Raw genomic sequence first — 26154 nt, forward strand, 5'->3', positions numbered from 1 at the left:
CAAGAAGTCAATGAGACTTGAGGGCCCTCAGTGTCCCAGAAGTGTTGTTCAAAACTTCACCAGACTGTCACAAGTGAACAAGTAATTCATTTACATTTTTCAAGTAGAAAAATATAAAATGCATCATGTCAGTCCATAAAGCTGTGAGCATTCTTTCCATGTTACATCTCTAATATAATGTACTAAAAAAATTGAATCTTGTTTTTTTTCAACACTAAATTAAGACGTGTCAGGATGGATTGTACTGTGATCCTTGAAACTAAAAAGAAATTATTATTAACCTCATAGCTTATACTCTGAGAGCTACTTAAAAAAGGAGAAAGGGTATAGAAGAGTAAAAGACAAGTAGTATACTGACTGATGATGCTGATTTGATTTTGCCTACAGGGTAAAGTAAAACATACAGAGCTTTACACAAATCCATGAACAAATATTTCTCAAGCATGGGATGAAGGGATGTTCACTACATTCATATTGCACATATAAAAAATTGCTGTGCATGACCTGAAACCTATTAAAACTGCATTTTTAGCAAATGAAGAGGCGCATAATCAGAAGCTAATGAAACAGAAAAGATCAGAAGGAAGGTTTAAAATGAGGGTGAATCAATAAACTAAATTATGGTGAACTATAATTAATAATTGGAACAATTTTGTTTTCTGGCAAAATTCCCAGAATATGCAGTTCTAATGAATAAAAGTATGTCATCTAAAATACAGATTTTTTAAACTGTTATTAGCATTTGAAAAGCATAAATCAGATTGAAAGCATTATAGATTATCACAGCTTTCATATCATCTCTCTTCAGCCATCCTTACTCAGCACAAATCTAGAGTAAATATTCTTGAGGAGCACTGAGGAGATGCAGTTCTGAGGAGATGCAGTTCTAAGACAGTAGAGAGATCACCTCCCCAGCCTCTTACTAGCATTATTCCATTAGTCCCTTTACCTGATCCAGATGCCAGCAGAGTCAAAGGAATTGCTCATTTTTAAGTAGAAGGCAGGATGCTTTTATTTCCTCCAATGGGTTTTGGATTAGGTCCATTATGTAGGGCTTCCTGATCTCTCAATCCATTTAAGCATACTTGTAACGAACATTTCACCAAAGATTCCTTTTACAGGGAGCTACACAGCACATGGTACAGAGCTGACTTCCCCTTGCACAAAGAATGCACATGGATGTCATGGCACCTGGGACATCCTAGCACTCCATTGTAATGTAAGGGATCTTTGGAATTAAATTTTTTGTGAGGGGCTTCATCCAATGGGTAATTTTAATTTTACTGGTTTGCTATGCAGTGGTGCTGGTCAAAGACAAAAATTTTCTTTGATCAGATTTCCATATTTCACTGTATTTTAGATGCTGCTGTCACAAAAACAACAACAAAGCAACAAAAGGACTTTAGATGGATTGTTGTCTGCTTCAATTGTCTTCTACTTATTTGTTCCAGAGATATAGTACCAATGCCTAATTTGGATACTGATATTAATCATATGATCTATTTGATAATAGTTTTGCTCACATATGATCTGAAGTTGGTCTGTTGCTCTCCTTGAGACTTGTGGGAGCTCATGCAGTGTGAGTGTGTGTGTGTGTGTGTACACAAATGAGTATGATAGTAATGATAATAACCTACAAACAAACATTTTATCTCTAGCCATCAGATTGGGCAAGGAGGCAGTGTGAACATCGCTGAAAATATTGGGTGTCTCAAAATATTTATTTTTTTCTTAAATCTTCAGCTCTTAGGGTCACTCATAATGGGGAAAGTCCAGTTTCAGTTAAAAACCAAAGCAATTTTAAAGTCTCCATGGCTGTAGAGAAAAGCTTATAAATGTAAGCATACAATGTTTAATATCTAAAATACTAAAGAATGAATAGAAATGTCCTTAAAGTTAACATCCCCCCACCCAGATTTCTTGATCTTGGAGCCAGTTTCATGATCTTGTAGGCTTTTATTTTATTTCTTTTTAATTCTTGGGACTGATAATTCAAAAGTTCTGCTCTTTAACAGCAGCTAATTTGGTCTATCTGTTGGTTAAGTATATGTTTAATATGCTTAGAATACAGTACTGAAAGTCATGCTGTAAAGTCCTAATGTGTTCTTATCGTTTTCATGAACTTTTCTAAAGTTGGCTGCATTCCTGGACTATTTAGATGCATGGACTTTTGCACATGCCTAATGGGTGAACATAAGTCACCATTTGTTTGTACATGTACTAACCTTGATTTTTGCATATCTACATTCACATTTATAAGCATGTTGGCCACAGTTCTTTTCCCTACTAACTCTGTCACTTTTCCAATTTGCAAACATTACTGTTTTGACTCATGGATTTTCCATGTTGTCAACAAACAAAGTCTATCTGAATAATTTACTTTCATGCCTATGAATCAATGCAAACATTTCAGCGCAATGTTAGCATACAAAATTATCTTATAGTGAAAAACCAAGGATCATTCCTGTTCTTCTTGCCATTTGTCACCATGCTTCAGTAAACATTTATTTTTTACCATAGAGAAAGGTTGAACTAGGATGTTCTGACATTTAAATAACTAGGAGCACTTGACAAAAATATAACTGTTTGAAACTGGAGAACTTAAAGCAAAGCCTTGAGGTCAGGTGGCCAAAAGGGAGGTGGGGAGGGGGCTAGGAAGCAAGCACAGAAAGAAATTTGTACTATCTCAAATAAAGAGTAACAGGATAAATAATCAGTTATAAGAATAAGTCTTTGACCCTCTAATACTATAACTGAAAATTCTTTGCTTTTTAAAACACTGAATCCATTTCTTTCTTGTGGAATCAAGTTTTATTGGCTAGACAGGTACGTTGGATCCTGTACACCCAAAGGCCTTTTTCATGTTCTTGCCACTATGATTACTAACCCGAAGATGTTCCATTATTTCTCTCAGGGGGTATGTGGAGATATTACACTTAGATTGGCCAAACTAGGTCAAGTGGCCTAACTAGGGTTAGGTCAGTCTAAGTGCCAATCTGTATAGACATACAGGGAAGTTTAATCAGGGAAAAATGGCTGATCCAATCTAAATAAATTCACCTGAGGAGGTAAACTAACTTAGATTGGGAACAGGTTAGCCCAATCTGGTGAACATCTTCACGCATTCGGGGAGGGTACCCCAGCCACTTAATTCAGTCCTGAAGCTTTGCTCTCCTATCCTCCTCCCTACCTCCCCAACTCTGACTAAGCTATTTGTAGCCCCCTGACCTCCCTACTCCTGGATGGACAACCCCACCACAGAATGCTAGCCTTCCCTGTTGCTGCCAACCCCTTTCCTCCAAAACTACCAAGTTCCCCCCATTGGACCTGCTAGCCCCTTCAATCCCTCCTGCCCCTCCCTCTAGCCCGGGTTACTTAGATTGTGTTCCTGTTGTGGCTCCTGACACCAGCAGATAACTGAACAAGCTGCTTCTGATCTATGACCATGCAACTTAAAACAAGCCATGCGATTGTAGATTGGGTAGAGCAAATGTTTGCACACAGCTAGAATTAGCATAGGATAGATATTTGGGGTTATGCTTTGAGTATTAAGATAGTTGCCATTTGGAGCTCAGGAGGATGTTTTTCATCACTGCCAGGATATTTTTCATCACTGCCAGATAGACATTTAGTTTTGTTTCAGTTTGTTTTCTGTCTTCCTCTCATAGGCCATAGATCTCTTAGATATGTTAGACTGTATAACTTGTGCGTGCCAGGTTTGCTGTTAAACAAGAATTTAGAGTAGATTAGGAGAAGGTGGGCATGTCACATGAGACATTTACTGTGAAGTTGACTATGCTCTGCAGTAAACATTGCGTGTCTACATGTGAGTCCCTGTTAAGTTGTAGTAACTAACTAACTCTGCAGCAGGGGAATAGTTGTAAATACAGTAAAAGTTGTGTTAACCGGCATTTACATACCTGACACCCGCCCTTACCCTACTCATGCCAGTTAACACAGCTTTTACTGTAAAATTTTTACTCCACAGCAGCACATGTGCAGATGCTGCCCTGGCTGGCAGAGGCAAAAGGGTGCTTTAGTGTGGGTGCTGCATGCTGCCTAGCCCTACACTGAAGCAGACTCGTGTCCCAGCCAGCCCCTCCACAGCATGTTGATCCAGGAGCAGCAGTCGTAGGCTGGCAGGCCAACACAACAGGCTCCCTACCAGCTGGAGCTGCTCTGACTCAGCTCAATGTGCTGTGGTTCCAGGCACATGTTCAAATGGTGTGCCCAGGAGCAATAAACTCCAGTGTGAACTGCACTGGAGTTTATTGCTTTGCATTAATTAATTGCAAGTGTAGATGTGCCTGGCATCTCCTAAACAAGGTAGAAGAAATAAGTATGACCTGCACTGAATGAATTAGTGTAGGGTATTTCCTAGTTTTGTCAATGAAGCTTCAGTTATGCCGTACCCCTGTTGTATTGCTTCCTGTAGTGGGCTGGAAAATTTAGCACATATTCTGTTTGGAAAGAAGAAAGGAAAGAAGGAAAGAAGGTCTTTGACTTTTTAACTACTTTATTCAGAGGTTCAGGATAAAAAAAGTAAAGACAAACAAATTACCATCAAACCAAGAGCACCATGTCATTACATTCATAACATTACACCGTGACAGTCACCTTCACCATATTACACATTGTGCCTAACGTGCCATTATGCATTTGGGACACTGGCCACATGGTTGTGCAGACCAAAGCCCTCTATAAACATGTTTCCTACCCTGCTCTATCCAATCACACATGTGACAACACTTTCAACTTTCCACACAAAGCAAAAAGCAAAAAGCAGCATGGTGAGGGCCCAGGGCATGGCATGAGCTGGGTGTCATAGTCTGACACCAAACCTTCCCAGTCGCCAAGACCGGTTATGACATCAGAACATGTATTGAAGACAGCCATCCTCCACATGTCACAGCACTCCCTCAAAGGCCCAGCATGCCTCAATGATAGGCACCGCCTGCCAGAAACACAGCGTGCTTAAACTCCAGTGAGAGGTGCGCGCGCACCAGGAGGCCGAAAAGCCAAAGGGCATTGTCTGAGTTGGTTCTGGCAAGCCGGTTGTGGTGACTCTTGAGGACAACCATCTTGGTCTGACCAAGTAAAAAGTTGGCCAGGCAGATGGGGCCCTTCTCAGTCGCCTGGTATGGGTAGGAGCACACTTAGGTGGTCTCCAAGAAGCTCCTGCCCAGTGCTTGCAGCAGCAGCTCGAGGGTGAAAAAGAGCAGCCGCAGTTGGAGATAGTCGAGGAAAGCATGAAACAGGGTCTTTTCAACACCCCCTGGGCAGAAAGGACAGGCTGTTGAGGTGGCTGGGTCAAAGTGGGACGCAAACGTGCCAGTTGTTAGGATGCCGTGCAGCAACCACCACTGCAGGTCACCAGGCTTCTCGGTGGCTGGCAGCTTATACAATGTGTGCCACATTGGGTGGGCTGGTGGGGAATCTGGCAGCCCCAGGTGCTGTCGCCATGATGTATCAGAGCAGCCCGCCAGCACTTGGGCATGGCGGACATGAACCACCCAGGCATATAGGCTTCTACACAACAGAAAAGCAAAGGGGCAACCAGTGTCACTGTCAGGAGGCACAGGGAGCGACAGCAGGGTGCCAGGGCCACCAGCCAGCTTGCCAGCCACGGCTGGGGTGACTGGTAATGCAGGAAAAATCTCACTCGGGACATCCTCAGCGCAGGGGACCTGGCCTGTCTGGAGATGGTTGTCCAGGGTGGCTGCTGCCTCCAATGGGAGGGCAGCCCAGATGTCACACAGGAGATGGCCTACGCTGCAGATGGAACACATGCCCAGCCGGGTGGTCAAGGCCTCGGGCGAGAGACAGGCTGACTGAATGGGGGTCAAGGAGGTGGCTCAGGTGGAGGACATGCACCTGGATGAGAATGGCCGTGAGACTGGCAGAGGCCAGGCTTGGCACAGGGATCCTCAGAGCTGGGTTGTGCACCAGGGGTTCCCCCAGCAACTGTGGGAACTGCAGGTGATGGGCCTGGAGCTGGAGGTGGAAAATGGTTTGCCAGGCTCGTACCATGCCACAGTAGAAAGCCAGAAGCACCGCCCAGTTCAAAAGTGTGAGGTCCAACAGGAAGAGCTTCTGGTCAAAGCCAAGGGCCCCCACCCTGTGCAGAAACTGGTACGCCAGTTGTTGCCAAGGTAGGCACTCCTCTTTGTACAGGAGTCATTGAAGGGCCTGCAGGCGGAAGACGACCACCTTTCTTGCCCCTCTCAGCTACAGGTAGGTAAAAGACAGCTTGTGGGAGCCAGTGGCACCCATCCAAGAAAAAATTGACCAAGAGGTGCTGGAGTCTCTAAAGTAGGTTCTGTGGCAGATGGAGTATGGTGCACTGGTGCCACAAGTTCACTGCCTCTAGGTTGTTCATGATAAGGACACATCCATGGTAGGAGAGGCTGGGTAGGCTCCAGTGCCACCTTTGTAGGCGGGCCTCCACTCCTTCCTCGAGGCCTCCCAGTTTCGCACCATTAAGGTCGATGGCCCTAGGAACATGCCCAGGACCTTAAGGACCTCATGGCATGAGGTGAAGCCCCCTGACAAATCTGGGGGGGCCATGGTGATCCACGCACCAAGCAACAGAGTATCACTCTTGGCCCAGTTGATATGGGCTGAAGAGGTGCGTTTGTAGGCTTGCTGGCAGTCTGTCAGGGCCTCCACATCTTCCTGGGTGTTAAGGAAGATTGTCACATCATCTGCATACGCTGATAGCTGGAGTGGAAGGGCAATGGACAGGCCCATGGTGGATGGCAAGGCCATACCACTCAGGCGGTGCCCCAATGCATGCAGCAGTGCCTCAATGGCCAGGGCATAGAGCATGCCCGACAGGGGGCAGCCCTGACAGATGCCTCTACATGCAGGGAACGGGGCACAGAGCACCGCATTCACCTTGAGCAGACTGGAAGTGTCTTGATACAAGACCTGGAGGGCCCCAGTGAAAAGGGCCCAAAGCCAAAGGCCTCCAGGGTCTGAAAGAGGTAGGTGTGGTCCACCCGGTCAAAGGCTTTCTCCTAATCCAGAGAGATGAGGCCAATGTCTAGGCCAAAGAGTTCACTGGCTGTAAGTAGGTCGCGTAGCAGAAACAGGTTGTCTTGGATGGTTCTGCCTAGCATGCAGTAGCTCTGCTCAGGCCCAGTGACGGAGGCCATGACTGCTTGGAGGCGGGTGGCCAGCACTTTGGCCAGAACCTTGTAGTCCGCACACAGCAGGCAGACTGGCCACCAGTTCTTAATGCAGCCAAGGTCTCCTTTCTGCCGTGCAGTGTGAGCACTGCACGGCAGCAACTGATTGGCAAGACCTTGTCAGCAAGACTCTCTTGGAAAACACACTGAAGACAGGGGCCGAGAAGAGGCCAGAAAGTCTTGTAGAACTCAGCAGGTAACCCATCCAGGCCTGGGGCTTTGCTAGAGGTGAGGCTAGCTGCAGCAGCTGCCAACTCCACCAAAGACAATTCCTGCTCAAGCTCATTGGCCTCCAGGGCACAAAGGTGTGGCAGACCTCCATGGAGTTCCCACGTGGCTTCAGGGCAGGATGGCTCAGCTGCAAACAGGTCACGATAGAAGGCAAAGGCATGCTCACGTATTTCACCTGGGTCAGTGATTACCTGGCCCTCAGGGGTGTTGAGGTGATCTAAAACTTTGCTTGCTGCCCGCCATTGCTTCAGGTTGAAGACGAAGTCGGTTGGGGCATCTGTTTTGGCCAGCTCTTGGCAGTGGGTGCAGATCCTCGCTCCATGGGCCGCTCTATCAAGTCACGCAGGCACTTCCTATGGAACCGGAGGCTCTCGCGCAGCACTGCATCACTGTCGACAGCCAGCAGGGCAGCCTCGAGCTCTACCACATCTTCCTCCATTTCTCTGATACGGCAGCGCAGTTCATTTGTGGCCAGCTGAGTGTACTGCTGGCAAAAAGCCTGGATCTGTACCTTGCCCACATCCCACCATAGCTTCCAGGAGGAGTAATTCAGTCTTGTGGCCTCCCAGCCTTGCCAAAAGTTGGCAAAGCAGTCCCGAAAGTAAGAGTCTTGAAGCAGGCTGACGTTGAAGCACCAATAGGGTGCTCACGTGCAGGTTCTCCCTGGCAGGCTGAATTCACTGCAAGCCAGGCCATGATCTGACAGGCCTGAGGGAATGATGCAGCCACTGTGTAGGAGAGGCAGGTGGTGCCTTGTGACATAAGGCCTTTTCAGCCTCTGCAAGAGAAGGTTGAGAGGCGACCTTGTGGCTGCCTATAAGTTCATCACGGGGGCACAGAAGGGATTTGGTGAGTATTTATTCACCAAGGCGCCCCCAGGGGTTACAAGAAACAATGGCCACAAGCTAGCAGAGAGCAGATTTAGATTGGACATTAGGAAGAACTTCTTCACAGTTCGAGTGACCAAGGTCTGGAATGGGCTCCCAAGGGAGGTGGTGCTCTCCCCTACCCTGGGGGTCTTCAAGAGGAGGTTAGATGAGTATCTAGCTGGGGTCATCTAGACCCAGCGCTCTTTCCTGCTTATGCAGGGGGTCGGACTCGATGATCTATTGAGGTCCCTTCCTACGCTAACATCTATGAATCTATGAATAAATGCGGTTGAAACGGGTCATAGTGAAACCACCAGCACTCATCCTGGCCCAGGTGTACTGGCACGTGTCGGGGTGCAGGGCTCTCCAGACATCAACGAGTCCTGCAGTCTCCAAGATGGACTGGAGCTTGTGGGTTAAGGGCAGGTGAGGCTCAGGCCTCATACGATTGAACGGGGTGTCAGAGGTACAATTAAAGTCCCCACCTAAAAGGAGCAGGTCATCATTCTCACTAACATCGCACAAAAGGGTGACCAAGGTCTCGAAGAAAGTGACCCTCTCCTGGCCATCAGTAGGTGCATACACTTTGATGAGTAGCTGGTGGTGTTGTGCTAGGGTGATATGGAAAATCAGCAGGTGGCTGGGGACAAGCTAATGGAAAAGATAACTCCCCGCACCAGGCAAACAGAAAAGAAAGAAAGAAAGAAAGGAAAATAGACAGTAAGAAAGAAGGCTGTAAAGAAGCAACTCACAAAGAAACTGGAAGTAGAATGGGGAGGGGACAAAGAGGAGAGAAAAAGGGAAAAAATGTACAAAAATGTAAGAAAAGAATCAGAAAGTGAGATAAACAGAAGCTAGAGACCTTTAGACAGGTGGGAGTCAAAAAAGAAATGAGATAGGTAGCCGGGGAGTCTTATGCTCAGGATCACCCCATGCAGCTCCAAGTGAGCCTGGTCTGGTGCGTCTGAAGTGGAAAGAAGGAAACATCCTGGCCACTGCCGGGACACCCTGCTGTGGCCTGAGGTGGTGGGGTCGCCAGGGGGGGCAGGCAGGGTCGGGTCAGGCGCTGGTGGAGGTGGGCCTCAAAGGGGCTGGGGTTCCATGGGAAGCTCCCTTCTGCCTCCTGTTCTTTGCTTTCTTAGGAGTAGGTGGCGTCTCCCCCGAAGGAGGCAGGCCGGGCTGCTTGGGGTTTGCCACCTCCGGGCCCACCACTTCAACTGAGGCTGGGGTGGAGGGAGATGGAGAGGGGGTCTTAGTTGTTCCATCCAATGGGGCCCCAGTGCCCAAGACATTAGCTGCCCTGGGTGGACCTGGGACAGGGAACTGGGATGGGAAGGACTGGAAGGATGTCCCAGCCCCTCCACCAGATGAAGCCCTTACTCTGGGGGGTGCAGCCCCATCAGGCAGGTGGAGGGTGGAGGGAGGCTGAGAGGAGGCAACTGTTGCTTCACCCTGTGGGGTGTCAATGTCTGGGGCAACAGCCGCCCCAGAGGGGACCGGGGCAGGAGGAGGCAGGGAGGAGTCCCCAGCCCCTTCACTGGGTGGGGCGTCAGCCCCAACAGGGGCAGGAGGAGCCTGGGAGGACATCCCAGGCCTCCCCACTGGGTGGCATGCTCATGCCAGAGGCGTAAATCCCCCCAGATGGAGCAGGGGTGGAGGGGGGCTGGGAGGAGCCCCCAGCCCCACCCTTTGATGACGCTCCCACACCAGAGGTGGACGTGCCATCTCCCTGTGTGGTTTTAGCAGTTGGTGTCCCAGCCAACTGCCCCAGGGGACACTTTGTAGTCAGGTGGGAGCTGCTTCCACAGCGGCAGCATGCAGTCCCACCCTGGGAGAAGTAGAATACATAGGGCGTCCCATCCACCACAAAGGTCATGGAGAGAGGCAGGGTCTGGGAGCCCCCCTTGAGGAGCATGAACACTTGCCTCCAAAAGGATGGGACATGCCTGAGCCTGGGGTCCCTGCTCCCCATGGTCAATCTGTGCTAGGGGCTGGTGAGGACACCATAGTGCTCGAGCGCTTTGGTGAGCTCATGGTCTGGCAGGTGTGGGGGGATGTTGGAGGCCACCACCCACACTTCTAGGGTCTCCAGGGGTGTGACCAAGTAGTGGAGACCTGAGATCACCAGCCCCGCTGCACACACCATCCTCACCAGGCTGGGAGAGCTCAGGTCGATGACCGGCACTGAGTTTATCCAGAAGGCATACTGGACATTCTGGTATTCCAGCAGGTCTGCCAGAGCACCGGTGCAGCCCTCCACCCTAACGTGGAGAGGGGTGTGCACCAACAGGCCATGGCTGATGGGGGAGATCTGCAGAGACATCCCCGTGCCAAGTGCCCTGACTGCTGGCAGCCATCCTGGGCAGGAGAGGGTTAACTCTTCCACAGGGGCTACAGGAGGGAGAAAAAAAAGCGCCTCAGACTGAATCTGGGGATTGGGAGGGTGCTAAAACAGCCCCAAAATCGGTCCCAGGGGGGGCAGAAAAGCCCTGCAGGGGCTGAAGGCAAGCACTAAGGCAGAAGGAGGTGGCAGAGACCAGGGGAAGGAGGCTCTGGAGGAGGTAAGCAGTAGAAATCAAAGTGAGAACACAGGCGGGGGTGGGGGAGGGGCGGAGGCAAACAATGGTGACAGATCCCAGGGAAAAAAGCTCAGAAAGTGGAGAAAAGGGGCAGAGAGGAGGTCCCCAAGCACAGGCTGAGGAGAGGCAAAGTTTAGGGGGGTGAGGAGAGGAACAGGGGAACGTGCAAAAGAAGAGTATACTTCCACTGCTCGGGCCTGTATGGGGGCTGTTAGGAAAGCTAAGGTGGACATAGAGCTAGGACTAGCGTCCAAGATCAAGGATAATAAAAAGTCCTTTTTCAAATATATAGGGGGATGAAGAAGGCGCTGGGAAATATGGGGCCCCTGCAAGATATGCTGGGCAATCTGGTGGTCGCGCCAGAAGAGAAGGCAGACATCTTTAGCAAATTCTTCACCTCTGTTTTCTTGGGCAGAGACTGGGACTCCCCCACTGTGATTCAAGACGGACTCGAGGGGAACGCCCCAAGAACTAAGGTTGAGGAGGACCTGGTTAGAGTGCTTCTGGAGGGGCTGGACATGTTCAAGTCAGCAGGTCCAGATGCTCTCCACCCCAGGGTGTTGAGGGAGCTAGCAGAGGTTATTGCAGGGTCCTTGGCACGGCTTTATGAGCACTTGTGGTGCTCAGGCCAAGTGCCAGATGGTTGGAAGATAGCCAATGTAGTCCCCATCTTAAAAAAAGGGAGGAGGGAGGACCCAGGCAAACCTAGGCCCGTCAGTCTTACCTCAATACTGGGGAAACTCTTTGAGAAGGTCATCAAGGAGCACATCTGTGATGGGCCGGCATCAGGGGTGATGCTGAGGGGTAACCAGCATGGTTTCATTAGGGGCAGGTCATGTCAGACCAACCTGATTGCCTTTTACGAACAGGTCACAAAAGCATTAGATGCAGGTGTCACCGTGGATGTAGTCTTTCTGGACTTCAGCAAGGCCTTTGACACTGTTGACCACCCCATCCTCGTTAAAAAACTAGGTGACTGTGGCATCGATGCCTACACAGTCAGATGGATTGCTAAATGGCTGAAGGGGCGTATTCAGAGGGTGGTGGTGGACGGGTCATATTCGACCTGGGCGGAAATGGGCAGCGGGGTCCCCCAGGGCTCAGTTCTTGGGCCCACGCTGTTCAATTTCTTTATCAGCAATTTTGACGATGGGGTGAAAAGCAACCTGTTCAAATTCTCTGGTGATACCAAAATTTGGGGTGAGGTGGGCACACTAGCAGGGTGGGAAAGACTGTAGAAAGACTTGGATAGGTTGCAAGGGTGGGCTAACAAAAACAGGATGTGTTTCAATACTGACAAGTACAGGGTGCTGCACTTGGGCAGTAGTAACAGGCAACACACTTATAACAGGGGAAACTCCCTTCTTGAGAACATGGAAGCAGAAAGGGATCTTGGAGTCATCACTGACTCCAAGATGAACATGGGCCGACAACGCGAGGTCACGGTCAGCAGGGCTAACCGGACCCTATCGTGCATCCACAGGTGCATCTCAAGTAGGGCCAAGGAGGTGATTCTCACCCTCTACGCGACACTGGTCAGGCCACAGCTGGAGCACTGTGTCCAGTTCTGGGCACCCCACTTCAAGAGGGATGTGGACAACATTGAGAGGGTCCAGAGGAGGGCCACCCGCATAATCAGGGGACAGCAGGGCAGACCCTACAATGAGAGGCTATGGGACTTGAACCTGTTCAGCCTTCACAAGAGAAGGATGAGGGGGGACCTTGTGACCATCTATAAACTCACTATGGGGGGACCAGAAGGGTTTGGGGGAGACCTTGTTTCCCCTAGCGCCCCCCAGGATAACAAGGAATAACAGCCACAAGTTGTTGGAAAGTAGGTTCAGATTAGACATCCATAGGAACTACTTCACAGTTAGGGCAGCTAGGATCTGGAACCAACTTCCAAGGGAAGTGGTGCTGGCCCCTACTCTGGGGGTCTTTAAGAAGCAGCTCGATGCCTACATGGCTGGGGTCACTTGAGCCCAGTTTCTCTCCTGCCCAGGCAGGGGGTCAGACTTGAAGATCTACAAGGTCCCTTCCGACCCTACTTCTATGATTCTATGAAAAGGGACCTGACCTAGAGGAGCTCAGAAGGGCTTCACCTGTCCGTGACCATCTTGAAAGAAAGAAGGAAAAAAAGGAAGACAGACTTTTTAGAAACATTTTTTTCCAGAGAGGGTGACAAATGCGGGGCAGTAAAGACCCTACAGGTTAGCCTGAAGGTCTGGGCCTCAAGGACAAAGCCTGGGCTCATGGCCTGCAAGGCCTGCCCGCACAGTATATTTCATGGTCTTTTTAAACAGTATACATTGCAACAAAGCAAATAAATAAGGACGGGGGGCAGTGAGACAGGGAAGGTGGCCTATGAGGCCAGCCATGAGCAATGAGACCTGGACCTATGGCCCACAGGGCCTGCCCTCACAATCTAGACAAAAGAAAAATAAATATATAGATACATACATATATACATATATACAGTTCTAAAGTAGGGATACCCAAGGGGGCCTCAGGACATCAGGGGCTGGCCCACATGGGCAAAGCCCAATGACTTGGTCCGCTGGACCCACCCCCACACTCTCAGCAGGTGACGGTGTCAGAGCACAAGGAGCAGGTGTACCCCCTCGACCTGGCACAGCACCCCTCGAGGACCCAGCACTCCTCAAAGGTGGGCACCATCTGTTGGAGGACCGCATGCTCAAATTGAAGTGAGAGGTGACCCCGCAAAGAAAGAAAGAAAGAAAGGAAGAAAGATTATACTTCAATGTAGCACTGACATGCAAACACACATGCATCTCTTAAATCATTAGTTTAAAAGAAATTATTAAGTAGATAGTTTAAGTAGATAAATATAGTTATTTTAACCCATTCAATATTTATCCCTTTGTTTCATATATGTTGATATAAACTCTACTTCTTATGTGTTAAATTGATTCAATAAGTAATCTAGTTTAATTATTAAATTTGATTTAATATTTAATTTTGTTTAATAAAAGTGGGCTTACATAAATGTATGCATTTAACAGATATATATTAAGATTGTATAATTCTGAATAGATTAAATATTTTATATAGAGCACTTCTTTAAATTATTCAGCATACAGAGTAGATAATGGATCTAGTCTTTCAAAGTAGTGGAAATACAAATGTCATGTTATAATAATAACTTATTACTATCAGTTCACTTCTAGTCAAGTCAACCAATTTCTGCTTAATGAAACTGACTATGAACAAATGTGTCAACACAACAGAAAAAGTCATCATGTCCCTTACTCAGTGTATATAAATAGAAAACTAGAATGGACCAAAAATTAAAGTGCACCAGTGAATTAAAATAAAACAAATATACAAACAAAAGACACCAGACAAGCTTAAGATTTTTCCTTTTTGGATGAAAGAGTGCAAAATATAGCTAATAGTAGTTCAATGTTCTGAAGGAAATGTAAACTAATGCAATATTCTGACTAACAATTTAAGCAAAAAGCACAATTCAAATTATTTTGACTCATAAGAAAAATCTTCAAGAAGAGGATATAATTCAGACCACATTCCAGCACTTATTTAACTTTAAGCATGTGAGCAGTCCCAACTAAAATAAAATACACCTGAAAATTAAGCATGCACTAAAGTTCTCTGACACACAGGAATAGGGTTACTCATATGCTAAAGTTAATGATTGTTCGGCTAAATAAAGGCTTATTCTGTTGCCCTAAATTTACAAAGCCTTTTTAAATAACATATTGCTCTTGCCTTTCTCAGACAAGGTCACCAATTATCACTCGGGGAATTTTGCCTCAATAAAGACTGCTGAACAGGGATAAAGGACACGAGTAGTTATGGGGAAAAGTACTAGAACATTTTTTTACTAGTGCCCTGATTAGAATAAGTCTTTGATCTGGCATAGACCTCTTCAAGTATCTTATTTAGATTCTTCACAGTGAAATATAAAGCTATACAACCACAAATCCAGGAAGAACATTTTCATTGTTTCAGTTATAAGTTAAATGTCTTTTTGTAATTCAGTAGACAATTGAGACCAGTTCTATTAGGAAGATAGCTTGTGAAGCCAGAGGTATAGAATTTGATAAAAAATGTGAAAACCATTTATAGTGGCAGGGGGGTGGGGGGGTGGGAAATAGATTTGTCCTCCAGTTAAAAGTTTTGGAAATTAAATTGAATTGGTGTCCCCCCTGCCATGACAGAGGCATTTTCTAGGGTACATTAAAGAATACTTTGAGTAGAGCTACACAGTATATGCAGTGGTGAATCAAGCCTTTTTTTTGTTTGTTTGTTTAAAACAGGGATGTCAAGCATAAGATCCATGTCCCGGATCCAGTCTCCAGAGTCATGTCATCTGACCCTTGAGTCTCTTGGAGGGGTCAGGAAATCAGGGGCAGGGTGAGCAGGAGCCACTGAAATTTGATGTACAGAGCCAAGGTCAGATCCATGGGAAGTGCAGTAGTAGAGTTGCACTTCCCTTTGATTCCTACCCCACCCAAAGTATGCTTGGCAGAGGCCTCAGCATTTTTATTGAGGCAGTAGTGAAGGCATCACTTGACTTCATGGATCATTATCAACTCCCTGTTTTCTTCTAAACTCTTCATTCCACAGGAGTTAAAACCCTCTTTCCTTTTTAATGGTTCTTATGTTCTACCAATCAATTCCACTAATTTCCTCTGCAATTCTGTTGTCTCTTAGTTCCTCCTGGTAATGTAGATCCTATTTCACAGCCCTGTGACTGTTTTTAGCTATAGCTAAAAAAGTTAACTCAGGTGTGGAGATAACGTTCCGTGAAGAATTGGGCTAAGTACAACTTAGACTAAGTACAACTTTAGACTAGACATTAGGAAGAACTTCTTCACAGTTAGAGTGGCCAAGGTCTGGAATGGGCTCCCAAGGGAGGTGGTGCTCTCCCCTACCCTGGGGCTCTTCAAGAGGAGGTTAGATAGGCATCTAGCTGGGGTCATCTAAACCCAGCACTCTTTCCTGCCTATGCAGGGGGTCGGACTTGATGATCTGTTGAGGTCCCTTCCGACCCTAACATCTATGAATCTATGAATCTATGAACTTTTTGAGTCAAAAAGCCCAAGATGGAATCAATCTTGGAAAATCTTGGAGATGAGTGGATGTGGTATACCTTTTATTTTAGTGAGGTTTTTAATAGTCTCCCACAACATTCTTGCAGGCAAACTAAGGAAGTACAGGTTGGATGAATGGACTATATAGGTGGATGGAAATCTGGCTGGAGCATCAGGCTCAGAGGGTAGTAATCAATGGCTCAATGTCTAGTTGGCAGCTGGTATCAAGTGGAGTGCCCCAGGGGTCAGTCCTGGGGCTGGTTTTGTTCAATATCTTCATCAATGACTGGAAGATGGCATAGATTGCACCCTCAGCAAATCTGCAGATGCTACCAAGCTGGGGGGAGTAGTAGATATGCTGGAGGGTAGGGCTATGATTCAGAGTGACCTAGACAAATTGGAGGACTGGGCCAAAAGAAATCTCATGTAGTTCAGCAAAAAAAAGTGAGAAGCCTGCACTTAGGATGGAACAACCCCATGCACCAGTACAGGCTGAGGACTGACTGGCTGGGCAGCAGCTCTGCAGAAAGGGACCTGGGGATTACAGTGGACAATACGCTGAAGATGAGCCAACACCATGCCCTTGTTGCCAAGAAGGCTAACAGCATACTAGGTTTCATTGGTAGGTGTGTTGCAATCAGGTCAAGGCAAGTGATTATTCCCCTTTATTCAGTGCTGGTAAGGCCACATCTGGAGTCCATTTAGGGCCCCCCACTAAAGAAAGGATGTGGATGAATAAGAGAGAGTCAAGAGGAGGGCAATGAAGATGGTTCAGGGGCTGGGGCACATAACTTCTGAGGAAAGGCTGAGGGAACTGGACTTACTTAGTCTACAGAAGAGGAGACTGAGGGGGGATTTAATAGCTGCCTTCAACTACCTGAAGGGGGATCCCAAAGAGGATGGAGCTAGACTGTTCTCAGTGGTGGCAGAAGACAGAACAAGCAGCAGTGGTCTGAAGCTGCAGCAAGATAAATTTAAGTTAGATATTAGGAAGAATTTTCTCACTAGGAGGGTTGTAAAGCACTAGAACAGGTTACCCAAAGAGGTTGTGAACTCTCCATCCATGGAGGTTTTTAAGACCTGGCTAGACAAAGCCTTGGCTGGGATGATCTAGTTGGGGATGGTCCTGCTTTGAGCAGGGGGTTGGACTAGATGACCTCCTGAGGTCCCTTCCAACCCTAATTGTATATGATTCTACATAGCAAAGGAATGCACATTCCAATAAAGTTATATTTGTTTTTTCTCTGATCTTTTAAATTGAATAATAAAACCCTAGGCTCCTGGGGTATTAGTAAAGCTTCTACTTTCTTTTTACCTGGAAAAAAAAATATATTGTGCTATATGCAATGGTGAGCCACACCATCTGCACCTCTCTTTTCAAAATCCTGGATCTAGTTTGACACCCCTGGTTTAGACTGTAAGCTGATCATCAAGCTTTACATGCAGTCAATGCTTTCTGAATAGTTTGAATTTTTGCACACAGGAACAATGAAGTCAGTGGAATCCCCTGTATCAATATAATCTATCACTGCGGATCCCTTTGCAAGATTAAAGCCTTAAAGAACACCATAAAATATATCAGTTGCATATCTGTCTGACTTGTTACTTTATATTTGCATGTGCATCCATGTGTGTGTCATCACGTTTTCATTCTTGTAAAGCATCAGTATAGGTCAGTGTTAATCATGTTATTTTGTGAAGCAAACACTTTACTTCATATTTGGCAACAATGGGACAGATTCTATTTCAGCTATTAGGTACCTAAGGGCATGTAAGTGCCTAAGTGTGTCTTTTCCACTATCACCTGACTTTAAAATTGAATCACAAAAAATCAGAGAGGAGAAGGAGGACCCACCCACATTTTTATATAATATTTTTAGGGACTTGGGTGGGGTCCCTAATAGGGGGAATAGAACCTTTTCCAATATGCTTTTAATACAGACATTATACTTTTAGCTGTATAATTTTCCTGTTTTTAAGTATTTGTGATTATAAATAATATATAGGAATCCCTTAATGACATTAACTGTAATTCTAAATTATGTTTTTGTCTTGGGTTTGGAATATTGAAAGGGGGAGAATGTCTAATGTTGCTATAAAATGTAAAGGATTTCTGCTTGGATGTGGTAGACTGGATTATTTTATTTTGTTTTATTCTTTAAGTAAAGGGAGAAGAAATGTCCTTCCCTCTATAGTTAAACAGACTACAAAAATGACACTGTGATAGATAAGTTTCAGAATCAGAACTCAATCAACCCTAGAAACCAAAGCTTTTTGTTCATATAGAAGAATGGATTCCAAATTCATTTTTAAATTTCTTGCAGTCAATGAAGTGGCATTTTTAATAATAGTGGTTAATGTCAAATACTACTCTTGTTATGTAAATCCACAGTGTTATGTTAATCTAAGAGTGTAGAAATCAGGTTTTAAATTGCGGAAAAATGACAAAAGTAGGTTTTCACAGTCACTAAGATGACAGTTAATGAGAAAAATTAAATTGATGGTATAAAAATATCATCTCTTTTATATTACAGAGACTATACAATAGATGTTATTGTGGAAAAATACATCCAACTGAAATGTAATGCAAAATACAATTATTTGCTCTGGCAATTTAGTTGTCTGCTTCAGATATCAGAAGAAAAAGTGAATAAAGATGCTATATGCAATTGGAAAAGTTTTACAAAATTTTAGTTTCTTTCCCCAAATTTGAAAACTAATGTGATTACTTTAAGTACTGATGCGATATTGATGAAAAATTAGTTAGAAAGTGACAGCTAATAAGGGCTAGGAAAACAAAAATGTTCATGGAATTCACTACGTTGAAGAGCCAAGGTGAAATACAGCTTACTATGGCCATTTCAATAAAGTGTTATGACTCAGTGGGTATGTACAGCCTTTACATTTAGATTGACCTAACCAGGGTTAGGTTGTTCGAATACCCATCCAGAGAAGTTAATTCAGGCTAAAAGTGGTGCACTCGATCTAAGTTACTTCACTTGAGTAGCTGCAGTAAATTAGATAAAGATTATGTTAACCCAATCTGGGAAAGGGCTTAACCCAATCTTGTGAACTCTTGTACCCATTCACAGTGCAGCACCAGAGCTGGAAAATCCCAGCTGCTTATTCCAGCCTGGGGTTATGCTAACCCCCTCCCACCCTTTCCCCAGGCCTGACTGGGCTATATTTAGCCCCACAACTCCATCTTCCACGGACTCACCAACAACCTCCTTGGACCCTCCATCCTCCCCCACTCCCAGCCTTGGATTCTGCCACCCTCCCCACTCCCAGACCCACCAACCTGTTCTCCCCCATGGACCTGCCAGACCCCCTGATCCCACTGTCCTCTTCCCCCTACCATGGGTTACTTACTCTGGTTTCCCCACATGATTACCAGAAGTGGTAAATACATGTGCCATCCCTAGGATCAGCTCCTGACTTAAGGTCAGCTCTTGACTTTAAAATCGCCTACACCTAGACCAAATGTGGCGAACGTTCATTCACATCTAATGTTGCCCATGGTTATATTTGCTATAGCAATGTGTTTTTTTAACTTGTCTCATTCAGCAGATCAGTCAATATGACAAAGAGCCTAACATAATTACATCAGCCTTTCTGACATTCAAAAACTCCACGTAGCTTTTAGTGTTTATAATATTTAATTCTGTGAAATACCTTATGTTGCCCCCTGCATGCTGATGATCTCTAGACCACAATTTGAAACCTTCTGCCTTACCCAAAGTTTTCAAATACCTTTCAACAACTTTAGAGCAAAAGAAATAGAACTTAATGAGGGAAGAGGAAAGCCCAGTGCACTGTATAATATGCAGGCTATGTTAACTTCATTTTTTGAGTCATTTGCAATTTCATGCTTTCCCTGAATTTTAAATTGTGTCAAATCAGAAATCTGCAGCTAAAGCCTAGCAGTTATGGGTTTCAGCCATGATAATCCGAAACAGCTGAAAAATGGTCCTGGCTAAGATAGTGCATATGAAACTGCATAAGTCAGATTTATACAGTTGCACTGATTAGAAGCTTGAGTTCATTCAGTCACTGACACTTGGTGAGCATTTTCCTTCTTAGTGAGTTTTAGTTCCTGAGCTTAGAAGGCATGTCATGTAAAGGTTGAGAGAGATTTAACATTTCATATCTGTTAAAATGACCTTTTTATCTTGACTATCACAAACTAAAACTAAAAGTATTAAAGGAAAAAGGAACTGAGAACAGATTCATCCCCAATTTCCTTTTAACTTTCTTCTTAGACTGCCACGTAGAATTTTATACACTCCATATTCTTGATTGTTTCACAGAAAAGGTTAAAGTTCCAGGGAGGAAAATATTCTCTCAATTTGTGATGTAACTCATGTCAGGGCTACATTGGCAGCATGCTAGACCCATCATTAATGAAAGACGATTTAGTAATTAAATGAACATCACAAATCTTCTTTACACAGAGTATGAAATAGGACAATGTATCAGCAATGTTAATATCCCATTAGTTTAACTTTTTTGCTAATGGATTAATTCAATTTATGACAAAAGTTGCATTTAAATGTCCAGTTTTGTTTGTTTTAAATCTATATAAACTTGAAATACAGTCTCCTTGACAAATGAGGTTACTAGAAACTAAATGGAAAATCTTATTTGCCATCACAGTGGTGACATGAAGAATTGCAGCCTTTAGCCAAGGGCTACTAAGCTCTTAATAATGAGAGAAAGGTACTTCATCTTCACCTATGGCCAAGAATGCAACGAACAAAAACAGCAGCCAAGGCTACAAAAAATATTCATGACATTGTGAAAAATATTGATTTTAAAAGCCCAGAAATCAAATATCTTATAAAGTGTTCAGTTCAATCCAGCTATTATTTTCCAAAAGAAACTGAGGAGAATGTAAAGTGTTTCACAGAAATCCTACATTAAAAATAAATCCTTACAGAAGCAGCAAAAACAAGCAATTCAAAACTCTCCCTACGTGTTGCAGCTCTTGAATGATCAGCTCAGATACAAGCTTTGCATCACAAATTAGGGTTATTTTCAAACCCTACCCACGCTTTTGTTCCCCCTTTTCCCTTCAATTTTGAATGAAGAGAAGTTTCAATAAATATGGCAATAACTGCATGGCAGTAACAGCATATTGCTTTGAGCTGCTCTACATGTCATATGATGGCACTGCATGCTGCTTTTGAGCCATTATAGCCATCATTTGTTGGATTTGCACCGTGCTTCTGAGCCATTACATATGTCAGCTGATGGCAAAGCATACTACTATTGAATTTTTTTGCTTGTCTAGTGACAGCATGATTATTTTCTGCCTCTTCTGCATTGCTATAGTGCTCCAATGTTTGGTTTGCAAAGGATGAAAAGGATTATTTAAATGAAATGCTACTTGCATTGCAAATTTAAATTAAAACATGATAGAAATATTTCTACTGGCTATATTTTGTAAAACCTTATTTTTTACCAACCCTGTATTTAGGGTCTACTCTGACAGTGGCTAAACTGTTCAAAGGAGCCTAACAACAAGGTTTGTAAAGGCACCTAAGGGTTATTAAGAACATTGGTGCTTCCAAGTTAGGTGGTGTAAAGCCTAACTTTTAGGCATACAGTTCCGCTAGAGTAGAATCCCTTGTGCAGAAATATGCACTCAGGATCCTTATATGGTGCACACGGCTAGTTTGCTATCTAAGGTCCAAAAAAACAGACACCAAAACAGGGAGCTATTTATAGCTGGTCAACAGCAAATGGTAAGCACAGGCATATGGCTGAACTTAGACAAGGGGTCGGCAATGTTTTTGGCCAGAGTGCTAAAAGCTCCCCAGAAACAACCGACACCTTGACTTGGTGTGCAATCCTGGCCCCTCCCCTACTGTCCACCCAGAGATGCACATGCCAGCAATGAGGATCAGGTCCCCCATGCCCCCCGCTCAGGCAACCCACTTCCAGATGCCATCTTTTAATGTGCTGCCCTGACACTCAGCTGGGTGACAAGGCAGCCAGAGTGAGAAAGGTGTTAGGAGCAAGGCTAAGGAAAGCCCCCATATGCCCAATTTTCAGCCCCTCTGGCTTTTAAATTCTTGCCCCCACACTGAGTTTGGGGTGGGGGCAGGAAGCGAGGGGGGAAGCTGGAGGGGCTGGGAGCTAGGCATGTGGAGGCTTTCCCCAGCCTGACTCCTGGCTCCTGGTTCCATCAGCTTCCCTGTGCCACCTGCACTACCCAGCTGACCCAGAGTACTGCAGGCAAAGCAGGCTGTTATGCCGTGGCAGCAAAGCTTGGGAGCCTATGTCCCCTCAATACTCAGAGTGTAGATTCTTCTTCTAAAGAAGGTGTCAACAAGTATACTTTAAAAAAAATAGGATTCGCTCTTTTCTTTTCTAAACTACATCCACAGTAGAAGAAAGTATTGGTGAGGCCCACATTTTATATAATACTTTGGTTTTACCACCCTCTCCAACCTACCTAATAGGAAATGCCTAAACCACCAGGCAATCAGCTAAGTTGGGTGATGGCATCTTCCTCTCTTCCTGTTCAAGCTCTGCAGCCATGCAAAAAAGAATGCAAAGACCAAGGGAGACAGAATGAGAAGGAACCTGACTCTGTAGCCTACTGGTGGGGGCACTCCGATGGGAGGGTAAGCACTGTGTTCTGGTCCTTGTACTTTATCTTAATTATCCAGTGAGTGCTTAATCTAAAATGCATAAACAGTATTAGAAGCAGTTATCAGGACCAAGGACTCCCCTGTCCTAGATATGTAACCTGAATACTAAGCTAAGAAGTCATGCTATTTCTATTACTCTCTTCATCACCTAGCCTCTTATCTGACAATTAGGGCATTCTCTTAGGAAATAAAAACTTACGAGTTTATACATCTTCAGGATGAAGAAGGTCTAGAGCACCTTCACTTTCTGAGTGAACGCCCTAATCACTTTTTTATTATATTAAAGATGGATAATAGCATTGCCACTAACTATGGTTTGAAAAAAAAAAAAAGCAATGGACTGCACTTTCTAAGAAGCCAAATCTTATTTGTGCTTTTCCCCGTTTCATTAGTAACAAAAGATGGGTTTTTTTGCTTGAGCCCTTTTTCCACCTAATGTTTTGGCTCAGCTGCTGAACCAGTTATTTTCCACTATTTTCTAGTAGCTTCTGACTTATGCTAAGAATAAAATGGAGCAATGAGCAGGGAAAGGTAGTATTAAGGGTAGGGGAACTGATCAAAATTTTACCTCAGGTAAAAAAAAAAAATCTACATATTTAAATGATTAACCTATGTTGCTTTCAGTTTTGTTCAGCTAACAGCAGGATTGCCAGTTTATTCCAGATGTAAAGCCAATTTAAGTATGTGCCACTGTTATTTGTTGCTGACCATGCAATGCTGTATTGATGTGGGGTTGAACCATTTGAAACTAAGCACTTAAAATAAAGAAAAGTAAAATGTTCTGAAAGATAAATGTCTACAGTATCAACTACAATGTCAACTGTATAGTTATAGTCACGTAAAGTGGTCTGAAAATACTTCAGAGATCACATGAAATGAAGCTCTGACAACAAGAGAAGATATGCTGTGCATGATTTCTTAGGCCTTATCCCAACATTATTCTTTGAAAAAGTGACATAGTAGATGACTGTTAATTGAAACCAATATTTTATTTTTAAAACCCAATTCAATTTATGCTAATGGAGGAAGTCCCATAATTTTTCCACCAGGATCAGTTCCATCCATCTAAACAAAAACATGCAAGTGACAAGGATATAAATTAAATACATTTATGTTAAGTTAATATTTTTAGTTGAATTAGTGCCAGTTACTCTAGAGAATGAAGAGGATGGAGTACATTTTCAGTGGGGTTATACTCATGCCTACATGAGGAGCTCATGCAGTATTTAAGTGCCAGAAGACTCTTGAACTTACGTGAACCTTTAGTGGTATATAGGCCTTGTTTGAGACCTTGGAATACTTCTGGGAGAGGGGGCAAGCTTGGTTCTACTCTTAACTGAGAATACCAGCCTATTTTTTATTAGACAGCCATTGATTTAAAAACAAAAATAAGAAAGGACTGAAACCCAAGATTCTCATCTTCTAAGGTAATAATCCAGCCATTAACCCACAGAAGCACGCTATCTCTTGCTTCAATCCAGACCTGTTTATGCAGGTCATGTTAAATGGTCACTGGTTAAAAAATAGAAATAATTATGGTAGCAGAGACGGGCAGCAGTACCCCAAACTTTTGGCCATGGAGGAAGACTACTTCTTACTGTTCTTCTGAACCCATGTCACATTCTCTCTTAACATCTCAGTGGGCTAGTTTCAATAGGAAGGGTGGACAGTGCCTTCCCCTAACCTATAATATAGGCTGGTGGTGTCATGATCAGGCCATGGATAGTCAGGTCTAGTGGTTAAGCCCAGGGTCTGGAATTTGAGTCCAGAGCCAGAGTCAAGACATCCAGGATTTTGAGCCAGTGGTCAAGCTAGAGTCCAGATGCCAAAGACATGGTTAAGAACAGGCCACAGTCAGGAGTCAAGGTCAAGGAACCAAAATCAGGAAGTTGCAAAGCAAACCAGGTTAGGAGCTCTAGCTCATTTTATGTTTAGGAGCTGAGAGACATAGGAAGGAGCAAGACAAGAGTAGTAAGCCAGAGAAAAATACCAAGAATGGAGGAATAGAGGTCAAGATTAGGGATCAGTCAAGGCAAGGTTTTAGGGATTAGGGTGATCTACAAGCTCAGTAGGAGATTGCTTCTCAATCTCTGCTCTGCTGGTTCTTAGGCAGTTTTAGGGGCAGGGTTCCTTCCTGCCAGACAACTAAAGTCCAAAATGGACATCTAATAAACATAGGTTCCTAATGAGTTTTGTGGCTGCTACTGCAAGCCCATACTGAGTAACTCTTTGGAACTTAGGTGCCTAAATAATACAGAAGTCCTAATTTGGTGCATATGGGACTATTCTGAATGCAGCTTATTCCTAGCTAATGTGAAATTCGTATAGCTCCACAAAAATAAATGTTCTTATACTGATTTATACCAGCAATGGATTTGGCTCCAGGTCCCTATCCAAAGGGTGTCATGGAGGATATAGCTCCTGGAAGTTGTGCTCTTGAAAGCAATGAGTCTGTTCCTCTTTTTTTGAACTCCCTATGCTTACTGAATGCTATTGTATTTTCTCATATAAATAACACTGTATATAACTCAATGGGACATCTTGCATGAATAGTCAATATGGATTGTAGCATGTGTCTTTCAGATAGTATACCTTATCTCCATGTACTAACAGAACATGTTCTTGTTGAACTTAAAGGTGATTTGCAATGTTGCCAATTCACATTTTCATTCTAAGTTTTTCAATATTCAGTGGGCTTTAAAAAAAAAAAAAATGGAATGATTACTTGGCAATGTGGCCATCATTAAAAAAATAGCCTTTATTATTGTCAACAGAAAATGAGATGCTTGAACACTCAAAACCTAGAAGACAAATAAATAGAATCCCATATGTATGATCTAAAATAGGTCATGATTTTGAGCTGATCTCATGATTTTGGAGTCAGAACCATAATTTTGGAATACTTGGGATTATCATTATTGTTTACTATTAACTCCAATGGTAGCAGAATGGTGTCACTAAATAAACAGGGCTAGGAACATATATTGTTCCTGAACAAGTTGTTCTTGTGTTTTTCCTGGAACAGAAATGTCCTGGGATTGGCGTGTACCCATATTGCTCTTCCAATCGGAGTTTAGTGAGCCACTGAATTTACTGTCATTGATTCAATGATGCAATCCCAAGATAACCATTCAGATGCACCTGGTGATGTCCCAGGATAAACTGTTGTTATATTTTCTCCTGTAAATCTTTTTAGGATTTGTCCCTGGACAATGGACAAGAATGCTTAATGACTGCACTGCACTTTGCCCTGAGATAAAATGGTTTATCCCAGGACAAATGTGATATCTGTTTGAAGCTTAAAATGCTGTTAGTGGTTGCTATCAGTGTGACCTAGGAAGGGTCACTCATGGTGTTCCCTGGATTAAAAGTCATACAGCACCGTATAACATGTAAATTTGGAAAACTGTTTTTAAGGCTGGAGGATTTCACCCAGATATTTCACTCAGGAGACCTCTGCCATACCAGTGACATGAAAACAATACCAGTCTCATGAATATTCATACCTGATGAATAGTTTTAACATTTCCACAGCTGGACCCTGACTGAGC

This window comes from Alligator mississippiensis, chromosome 1, assembly GCF_030867095.1.
Source record: "Alligator mississippiensis isolate rAllMis1 chromosome 1, rAllMis1, whole genome shotgun sequence".
Lineage (NCBI taxonomy): Eukaryota > Metazoa > Chordata > Crocodylia > Alligatoridae > Alligator > Alligator mississippiensis.